General features: G+C 42.8%; 2 protein-coding genes across 5 annotated transcripts in view; one reads left to right on the top strand and one right to left on the bottom strand.

The window, feature by feature from the left end:
* LOC106610073 (zinc finger protein 214) overlaps positions 1-9,898 on the bottom strand; it is an 844,054-nt gene that overhangs the window by 303,860 nt on the left and 530,296 nt on the right. The window lies entirely within an intron of this gene.
* LOC106610081 (zinc finger and SCAN domain-containing protein 2) overlaps positions 1-9,898 on the top strand; it is a 482,712-nt gene that overhangs the window by 447,923 nt on the left and 24,891 nt on the right. The window lies entirely within an intron of this gene.

Below are 9,898 nucleotides of genomic sequence, written 5' to 3'. Positions count from 1 at the left end.
TTCTTCGACAATATTTATACCAATTTATTGAACTTAGAGGCAACAAATTATCAAATCATTATGGTGGGAGACTATAACACAGTGTTAAGTTCCTCAATGGACCGTAAAGGAAATCACTCTACAAACTATCATCACCGTGCCCTTAAAGAAATTACAAATATTATGGACACATTAGAAATGGTGGATATTTGTATATTTGTATTCTAGTGAGATATACATGGAGGAGACTTAATCAAGCTAGTCATCTAGACTACTTTCTTGTCTCTTTCACTCTTGCATCAAAGGTTAAACAGGAGACAGAATGCGATCGGATCATCATCTAATTGGCCTCTTATTGAATTTCCACGTGGATGGGGATATTGTTTACTGGAGGACAACTTATTTTTAACTAAGACAAAATAATTTATAACTGAAATTTTCCAGTATAATATAGGTTCAGCAAATCCCCTTATTGTTTGGGATACCTTTAAATGTACCTTCAGAGGTCATTCAATTCAATATTCATCAATAATAAAAAGGCAGTTTCTGGCTAAAGAGACAGGACTAACAAGGGAAATACATGAACTAATAGTACAGGTAGATAGCAATAAAAACAATACTACAGAGATACAAAATAAGTTAAGAGAAAAAACAAAAAGAACTAGAGGGACTTATTCAAGAACGATCTAATGTAATCCATTACAAAAATAAGAGAAGTTGAACAAGGGTGTCCGCTGTCACCATATCTATTCATTATGGCCATCACAATGCTAGCTATTAAAATCAGATACAATAACAACATTAGAGGATCACAAATCCAAGGCTTAAAAACATGTATGCCGATGACTGAAGTTTTATATTAAGTCTGCAAGCTAGATCCCTGCAATGTCTCATTGAAGATCTAGATAACTTTTCTGGACTCTCTGGACAAACTTAAGATAAGTGAACAATATTACTTTTTGGATCTTTAAAAAATAAAACTTTTACATTACCCTGCAGTTTACCTACAAAATGTGCTGACGTTTGTAGTGGAAAAATATTGAGTCATATTTGCACAGATACCGGAACTTGTAGATTCAGTTAGACTTTATTACAAAGTAACAAAGCCAAGCAATTCCATGGACAAAGCTAAATTATCATATCACAGAGCCCTGCCTTTATAGTATTCCGTCTTTGCATAATGTATAGAATCCCCTCCCTCTATATGAAAATAGCTTCCCTTGACCTTTCTCCACCATTATCTTTCTATCTCAGTTCTTGCTTGTTAATGCCCACATCTGACAGCTGTATAGGTTATAATGGTAGCGGGCCCTGGTCATATATGTTCCATTCCTTATATAGCCATTCTGTCTCAGCTCTTCAAAGTGAACAGCCTAGATGCTGCTAATAATGGAAATGTAATCATAGTCATGAGTTTAGCCCCCACACGTTGAAGTAGACATACTTGGTATTCATATCACAAAAGATATAAATAAGCTCTCCACAATGAATTTCAATAGAAAACCTGTAAAAATAGACAAGATCCTGCAACCATGGAAAAATTGCTCTGATTTAACTCCTTAGTCATATCTCAGTTTACTCACTTACTTATGGCACTGCCTACTCCTGATGATTCGTTTTTCAAATTATATAAGCAAAAAAACATTTTGCTTTATCTGGGATGCTAAACCAGACAAAATAAAGCATACCTATCTATATAATGAATATGAATTGGCTGGGTTGAGATTATTAAATATAAAAGCACTAAACCTCTCCCTAAAAACGTCACTTATTCAAAAGTTGTACTTGAACCCTAAATGGTTCGCAAGTAGATTACTAAGAAAAGCTCATCCATTGTTTAAAAATTGCCTTTTTGCCGATTGACATGTCTCATTTTCAATTAATTGAAAATGATACTTTTTTCAAAGTATCTCTCTTTTTCAAACAAGCATTGCAGAGCTAGCTAAAATGTCATCCCCTGAAAAGATAGAACAAATATTATGGCTGAACTCAAATGTGCTGGTTGATAAAATACCTGTATTTATGGGAAAGATGTTTGAAAAGGGTATTTTTTCTTAAATGATATTGTAAATTGGAATGGTAGAGTTGTCTTTCATGGAGTTATCAGAATTGTACGGGAAGGTCTGCTCAATCCAAGAGTACAACCAATTGATTACAGCATTACCCCAAAAATGGAGGAGGCAGGTGGCAGTGGGAGGAGGTAGGGAACTGGTCTGTCTGTCCAATATAAAGGATCAAAACTGGCGGAGGAATAAAAGTAGCATAAATAGTAAAGTATACCAGTTTCATTTGAGGACCAGTATGTTGACAGATTGCAAAATAGTTCCATGGTACAGGGTGTATGAGTTGATATATAAAACAACACAAGATTCAAGACTTCGTGCTTTTCAGCTAAAATTATTATATAGAATTCTTGCCACCAACAAAATGTTGAATATTTGGGGCATAAAATCATCGAAGCTCTGCAGATTTTGTGATGATACAGAATCAATAGACCATTTATTTTGGTATTGCCCTCAGGTAGCCTGTTTCTGGTCTCAGGTTCAGGAATGGCTAATAATGCATAGCATTGATCAAAATGTACACTAGAAATAGTACTGTTAGGAGATCTGGAGAGACCGGGTCAGTCAATTACTAATACTCTTAGTAAAAGTATTTATCTTCAACTCGCAATCTGTGGATTCTATTTGATTAGATAGATTGAAATTGGACGTTAAACATCATAGCATAGTTGAAAGATATATGTTGCGTAGAAATCCAAAGAGGGTTGCCAGCAGAGATAGGTGGGATGGGCTGAGGTAAGCTGAGGGTTGGGATGTGGAATTGGACACAAGTGGGAGTGGAGTTGCTGGGCGGGAGATAGAATGATGGTCAAAGATAAAGTATAAAACGTAATAAAAACTAAGTTTGAATGACACTGAGGGGCAGTGTTTTTACAACTAATGCCGGTTTGCCAGAGGCTGATACCGTGCAGGTGTTTGTACACATGCATATCCACACTCTTATTCAAATACCCACATACACACACGTAAATAGTGCCAGACATGCACTCAATCATATACAGTTGGCCTTGCTGTTGTGATTTTAGTTGTCCCTGATGTTCTTAGATTTTTTTGCATTGTTGTTTTCTGTTCATTTTCTTGGATGTTGGTACATTGGGGGGGTTATTGGGGTTGGGGAATGGAATTATTATTATTTTTTTTTTTTCATTTGTATTTATTTTTTTTCTTGGAGGGGTGACTGTGGGAGGGGTCTCGGACGGTTGAGGGACAGCTATGGGGAACTGTGGGGGGATCTTGGAGGGTTTGAGTCCCCGTTTTTCTTTGGCCTTGAGGGAGATCTGTCGACATGCCCTTGAACAGGGCATTGACCCTGGACGCTTCTGTGTGCCGCTCTGAATGGGAGTCTGTTGGATGACTGGTGTGGTGTAGTTGTTGAGCGGCTTCACTGCAAGTATATTGTATGTTTTGGATATTCAAAAATTTTAAAAAAGTGAATAAAAATAATATATAAATATTTGTACGAGCAATGTCAGAGCGACAGACTCAGATACAGTAGAATAGGATATAATATAGTATATACAGCATATATGAGATGAGTAATGCAAAATATGCAAACATTATTAAAGTAACTTGTGTTCCATTTATTAAAGTGGCCAGTGATTTCAAGTCTATGTATATAGGGCAGCAGCCTCTCTGTGCTAGTGATGGTTTATTTAACAATCTAAAGGCCTTGAGATAGAAGCTGTTTTTCAGTCTCTCGGTCCCAGCTTTGATGTACCTGTACTGACCTCACCTTCTGGGATGGTAGCGGGGTGAACAGGCAGTGGTTCGGGTATTTGTTGTCCTTGATGATATTTTTGGCCTTCCTGTGACATTGGGTGCTGTAGGTGTCCTGGAGGGCAAGTAGTTTTCCACCGGTGATGCTTTGTGCAGACCACACCAACCTCTGGAGAACACTGCGGTTGTGGGCGGTGCAGTTTCTGTACCAGGCGGTGATACAGCCCGACAGGATGCTCTCAATTGTGCATCGGTAAAAGTTTGTGAGGGTTTTAAGTGCCAAGCCAAATTTCTTCAGCCTCCTGAGGTTGAAGAGGCGCTGTTGCGCCTTCTTCACCACACTGTCTGTGGGTGGACCATTTCAGTTTGTCAGTGATGTGTACGACGAGGAACTTTCTACCTTCCCCACTGCGGTCCCGTTGATGTGGATGGGGGGGGGTGCGCTCTCTGCTGTTTTATTGACGTTGAGTGAGAGGTGATTTTCCTGGCCAGGGCCCTCACCACCTCCCTGTAGGCTGTTTCGTCATTGTTAGTAATCAAGCCTACTACTGTTGTGTCGTCTGCAAACTTGATGATTGAGTTGGAGGCGTGCGTGGCCACACAATCATTGGTGAACAGGGAGTACAGGAGGGGGCTGAGCATGCATCCTTCTGGGGCCCCAGTGTTGAGTATCAGCGAAGTGGAGGTGTTGTTTCCTACCTCCACCACCTGGTGGGCGGCCCGTTAAGGAGTCCAGGACCCAGTTGCACAGGGTGGGGTTCAGACCCAGGACCTTGAGCTTAATGATGAGCTTGGAGGGTACTATGGTGTTGAATGCTGAGCTATAGTCAATGAACTGCATTCTTACATAGGTATTCCTCTTGTCCAGATGAAATGGGGCAGTGTGATGGCGATTGCATCATCTGTGGATCTATTGGGGCGGTAAGCAAATTGAAGTGGGTCTAGGGTGTCAGGTAAGGTGGAGGTGATATGATCCTTGACTAGTCTCCCAAAGCACTTCATGATGACAGAAGTGAGTGCTACGGGGCAATAGTCATTTAGTTCAGTTAATGTTTGCTTTCTTGGGTACAGGAACAATGGTGGACATCTTGAAGCATTTGGGGACAGCAGACTGAGATGGGGAGAGATTGAATATGTCCGTAAACACTCCAGCCAGCTGGTCTGTGCATGCTCTGAGGACGCGGCTAGGGATGCTGTCTGGGCCGGCAGCCTTGCGAGGGTTAACACGCTTATGTCTTACTCACTTTGGCCACGAAGGAGAGCCCACAGTCCTTGGTAGCGGGCTGCGTGAGTGGCACTGTGTTATCCTCAAAGTGGGCGAGGTGTTTAGCTTGTCCGGATGCTTTTTCTTTTGTAGGCCGTGATTGTCTGTAGACCCTGCCACATACGTCTCGTATCTGAGCTGTTGAATTGTGACTTCACTTTGTCTCTGTACTGATGTTTTGCCTGTTTGATTGTCTTACGGAGGGAATAACTACATTTTTTGGTATTTGGCCATATTCCCAGTCACCTTGCCATGGCTAAATGCAATGGTTCACACTTTCAGTTTTATGCGAATGCTGCCATCTATCCACAGTTTCTGGTTAGAGTAGGTTTTAATAGTCACAGTGGGTCCAACCTCTCCTATACACTCCCTGAGAATCGGCTTCCTATTTCGCAACAAAGCATCCTTCACTCATGCTGCCAAACATAACCTCGTAAAACTGACCATCCTACCGATCCTCGACTTCGGCGATGTCATGTACAAAATAGCCTCCAACACTACTCAGCAAATTGGATGCAGTCTATCATAGTGCCATCCGTTTTGTCACCAAAGCCCCATATACTACCCACCACTGCTACCTGTATGCTCTCGTTGGCTGGCCCTCGCTTCATACTCGTCGCCAAACCCACTGGCTCCAGGTCAATGGGTAAAGCCCCGCCTTATCTCAGCTCAATGGCCACCATAGCAGCACCCACCCGTAGCGCGCGCTCCAGAAGGTATATCTCACTGGTCACCCCGAAAGCCAATTCTTCCTTTGGACGCCTCTCCTTCCAGTTCTCTGCTGCCAATGACTGGAACGAACTGCAAAAATCTCTGAAGCTGGAGACTTTTACCTCCCTCACTAGCTTTAAGCACCAGCTGTCAGAGCAGCTCACAGATCACTGCACCTGTACATAGCTCATCTGTAAATAGCCCATCCAATCTACCTCATCCCCATACTGTATTTATTTATCTTGCTCCTTTGCATCCCAATATCTCTACTTGCACATTCATCTTCTGCACATCCTACCATTCCAGTGTTTAATTGCTATATTGTAATTCCTTCGCCACCATGGCCTATGTATTGCCATACCTCTCTTATCCTACCTCATTTGCACATGCTGTATATAGATTTTTCTACTGTATTATTGATTGTACGTTTGTTTATTCCACGTGTAACTCTGTGTTGTTGTATGTGTCGAACTGCTTTGCTTTATCTTGGCCAGGTCGCAATTGCAAATGAGAACTTGTTCTCAACTAGCCTACATGGTTAAATAAAAAAACTCAGTCACCGTATCAGTGTATTCGTCTATGTTGTTCTGTTACGTGAATTAAGTGAAATGTTCTTAAACCGAACTTCAATTAAACCACTCAGTCTGCCCCCCAGAGGGTGTAAGATTCTGGTTGAATGAAGCAGACGGAGACCCAGTTTACAATGGTCAGAATGTTTATTTACGAGACCTCTGCTTAAAAATGAGGACAGTCTTTTATATGTACACACACACACACACACACACACACGAACTCACATCAGTAGAGAACTCCACCCCGCTTAAGGTGGCTGTATTTTCCCACAGTACACATACATTCTTTATCACACTTCTGCAACCTGTCTCCTAATCTTCTGCCCGCCTAGCCGTTTTCGGGCAGTTGTTCCCCTCCCTAACTCAGGGAGGCCCCTTTTCCTGTTACTTTCACATGATTGTCTAATCAACTATGCCCTGCTCATTTTGAAATAGTAACAGTCTTAAAAAGTCTACTCACACACAGTATTGGATTATAGTCTTTAACACATTATTATAGCCTTAACATTTTTATACATTTCAAAGTTATATGGTTTCAGAGTGGAATACTTTAGTCAAAACCTTAAACAGAAATTATTTTATGTTCTCGGAGGCTACCCGGAACATATCCCAGTCCGCGTGATCAAAACAATCTTGAAGCGTGGATTCCAATTGGTCAGATCAGCGTTGAATTGTCCTTAGCACAGGGACGTCCTGTTTGAGTTTCTGCCTATAGGAAGGGAGGAGCAAAATGGAGTTTATCAGATTTGCCGAAGGGAGGGTCTTGTAGGCATCCTGGAAGTTGGAGTACATTTACGTCATTTAGCAGACGCTCTTATCCAGAGCGACTTACAAACCTTATGATATCCAGTGGAACAACCACTTTACAATAGTACATCTATATATTTTTTGGGGTGGGGGGTTAGAAGGATTACTTTATCCTATCCCAGGTATTCCTTAAAGAGGTGGGGTTTCAGGTGTCTCCGGAAGGTGGTGATTGACTCCGCTGTCCTGAGGGAGCTTGTTCCACCATTGGGGTGCCAGAGCAGCGAACAGTTTTGACTGGGCTGAGCGGGAACTGTGCTTCCGCAGAGGTAGGGAGGCGAGCAGGCCAGAGGTGGATGAACGCAGTGCCCTTCTTTGGGTATAGGGACTGATCAGAGCCTGAAGGTACGGAGGTGCCGTTCCCCTCACAGCTCCGTAGGCAAGCACCATGGTCTTGTAGCAGATGCGAGCTTCAACTGGAAGCCAGTGGAGTGTGCGGAGGAGCGGGGTGATGTGAGAGAACTTGGGAAGGTTGAACACCAGACGGGCTGCGGCGTTCTGGATGAGTTGTAGGGGTCTAATGGCACAGGCAGGGAGCCCCGCCAACAGCGAGTTGCAGTAATCCAGACGGGAGATGACAAGTGCCTGGATTAGGACCTGCGCCGCTTCCTGTGTAAGGCAGGGTCGTACTCTGCGAATGTTGTAGAGCATGAACCTACAGGATCGGGTCACCGCCTTGATGTTAGCAGAGAACGACAGGGTGTTGTCCAGGGTCACGCCAAGGCTCTTAGCACTCTGGGAGGAGGACACAATGGAGTTGTCAACCATGATGGCGAGATCATGGAACGGGCAGTCCTTCCCCGGGAGGAAGAGCAGCTCCGTCTTGCCGAGGTTCAGCTTGAGGTGGTGATCCGTCATCCACACTGATATGTCTGCCAGACATGCAGAGATGCGATTCGCCACCTGATTATCAGAAGGGGGAAAGGAGAAGATTGAAGCGTGGTTGAGTGTTTTAGCAGCGCGAGTACTACAGTCAGTGTTGATAGAACTTCAGTACCATTTCTCAAATTTGCTTTGTTAAAATCTCCAGCTACAATAAATGCGGTGTCAGGATATGTGGTTTCCAGTTTACATTAAGTCCAGTGAAGTTCTTTGAGGGCCGTTGTGGTATCGGCTTGAGAGGGACTATGCACGGCTGTGAATATAACCGAAGAGAATTCTCTTGGGAGGTAATACGGTTGGCATTTGATTGAGGTATTCTAGGTTGGTGAACAAAAGGACTTGAGTTCCTGTATGTTTTCACAGTCACAACATGAGTCATGAAACACACCCTTCTTCCCAGAGAGATATTTATTCCTGTCTGCTTGATGACCTGAGAACCCAACTGGCTTTACGGACTCAGACAGTATATCCCGAGAGAGCTTTGTTTCCGTGAAACAGGGTATGTTACAATCCCTGATGTCTCTCTGGAAGGAAATCCTCGCCCTGAGCTCGTCAACTTTATTATCCAGAAACATACTCGGAAGCGGTGGGTGGTATGTGCGCCTCCTGAGTCAGACTAGAAGTCCACTCCGAGCACCTCTTTTCTGTCAGCGGTGTTTTAGATCAGCCTCTGGAATCAGTTCAATCGCCCTGGGGTGTACAAACAAAGGATCCGATTCGGGAAAGTCGAATTCCTGGTCGTAATTCTGATAATGCTGGTGAGTTACCGCCGCTCTGATTTCCAAAAGTTCTTCCCGGCAGTATGTAATAACACAAAACATTTCCTGGGCTAATAATGTAAGAAATAACACACAGAAAGCTTTGCAGTATTTCGTTTTTTAAGGGCTAGAAGCACAGCAGCCCTATCCGTCAGCACCATTTTCCGCGTCATACCCCTCGTGAATCGACCCTTTTTGTGCTTTGCTCTCCAGAGTAGGACACCGTTCAAAAGAGTGATCAATGGGGTAGCATTGAGTGTAGAGGTGGATCAAATAAAAAATAATATTCCTGGTGTTTGACATCCGCTGTTTGGTGAGACGAAGACCCGGTGGCAATGGCAAGACTGAGAATACTCTGTCTTGTTGAGCTTTGACACCGAGTTTCTACCTGGTAAGGTCAAATTTGTTATTTTGTGAGGGCCTAGGTTCTGAACCTGGCCTAGGTTTCGAACATGTTGCAGCAGTGTGATCCCACAATGTGAGATATGTGCAGGATGGCATAGTCAGAGGGAGTTTAAAGTTGGGATAGAGAATGCCTGGGGACCAGAATTTAAAAAATACACCGTCTGGAACAAGACAGTGTTTCATTCTGGAAATGGTCCTCTACAAGCCGAAATGTTGAATAAAATTATATTTGAACTTACTCTTTCAATTTTCCGTGGTGTTGGTCCTTCGAGACAAAATATCCACAGGAAAGTATTACTTACCTGATGCATGGTTTGCGTGCGTGTGCCTTCGGTCATGAGCAACACATATTGATTGCCACACACATAGAACCGCGTAAGTTGGTTACAAATACTTTCCTGTGGACAACAGGCTTAGTAAGTTTAAATATCATTTTATTCAACACTCGTTGTCTACATAATTTTGTGACTAAGATAGTTGACACGCAGTGCTTTCTCTATGGGGGTCGCCCAAGATATACTCTTAAAAAGTCTAAATCGATTCTCAATTGCGATGCGGTTCTAGAAACAAAGCCCTTTACTTTAATACCACATCAATAATTTCACAAATGCAAATTATACACTTACTATTTTAACTGGCTTTATCACAGTTGCAAACGACAGTATTATTCAGTTACAAGTTTCTGGCAGCCTTCTTCCGTTACACACAGAGGTTCATAACATGTTAGATAGCTAATTAGCACAG

This window comes from Salmo salar, chromosome ssa08 (assembly GCF_905237065.1).
Source record: "Salmo salar chromosome ssa08, Ssal_v3.1, whole genome shotgun sequence".
Classification (NCBI taxonomy): domain Eukaryota; kingdom Metazoa; phylum Chordata; class Actinopteri; order Salmoniformes; family Salmonidae; genus Salmo; species Salmo salar.
Note: the sequence above shows the minus strand (reverse complement) of the source record. Positions and strands in the feature narration are given on the sequence as shown.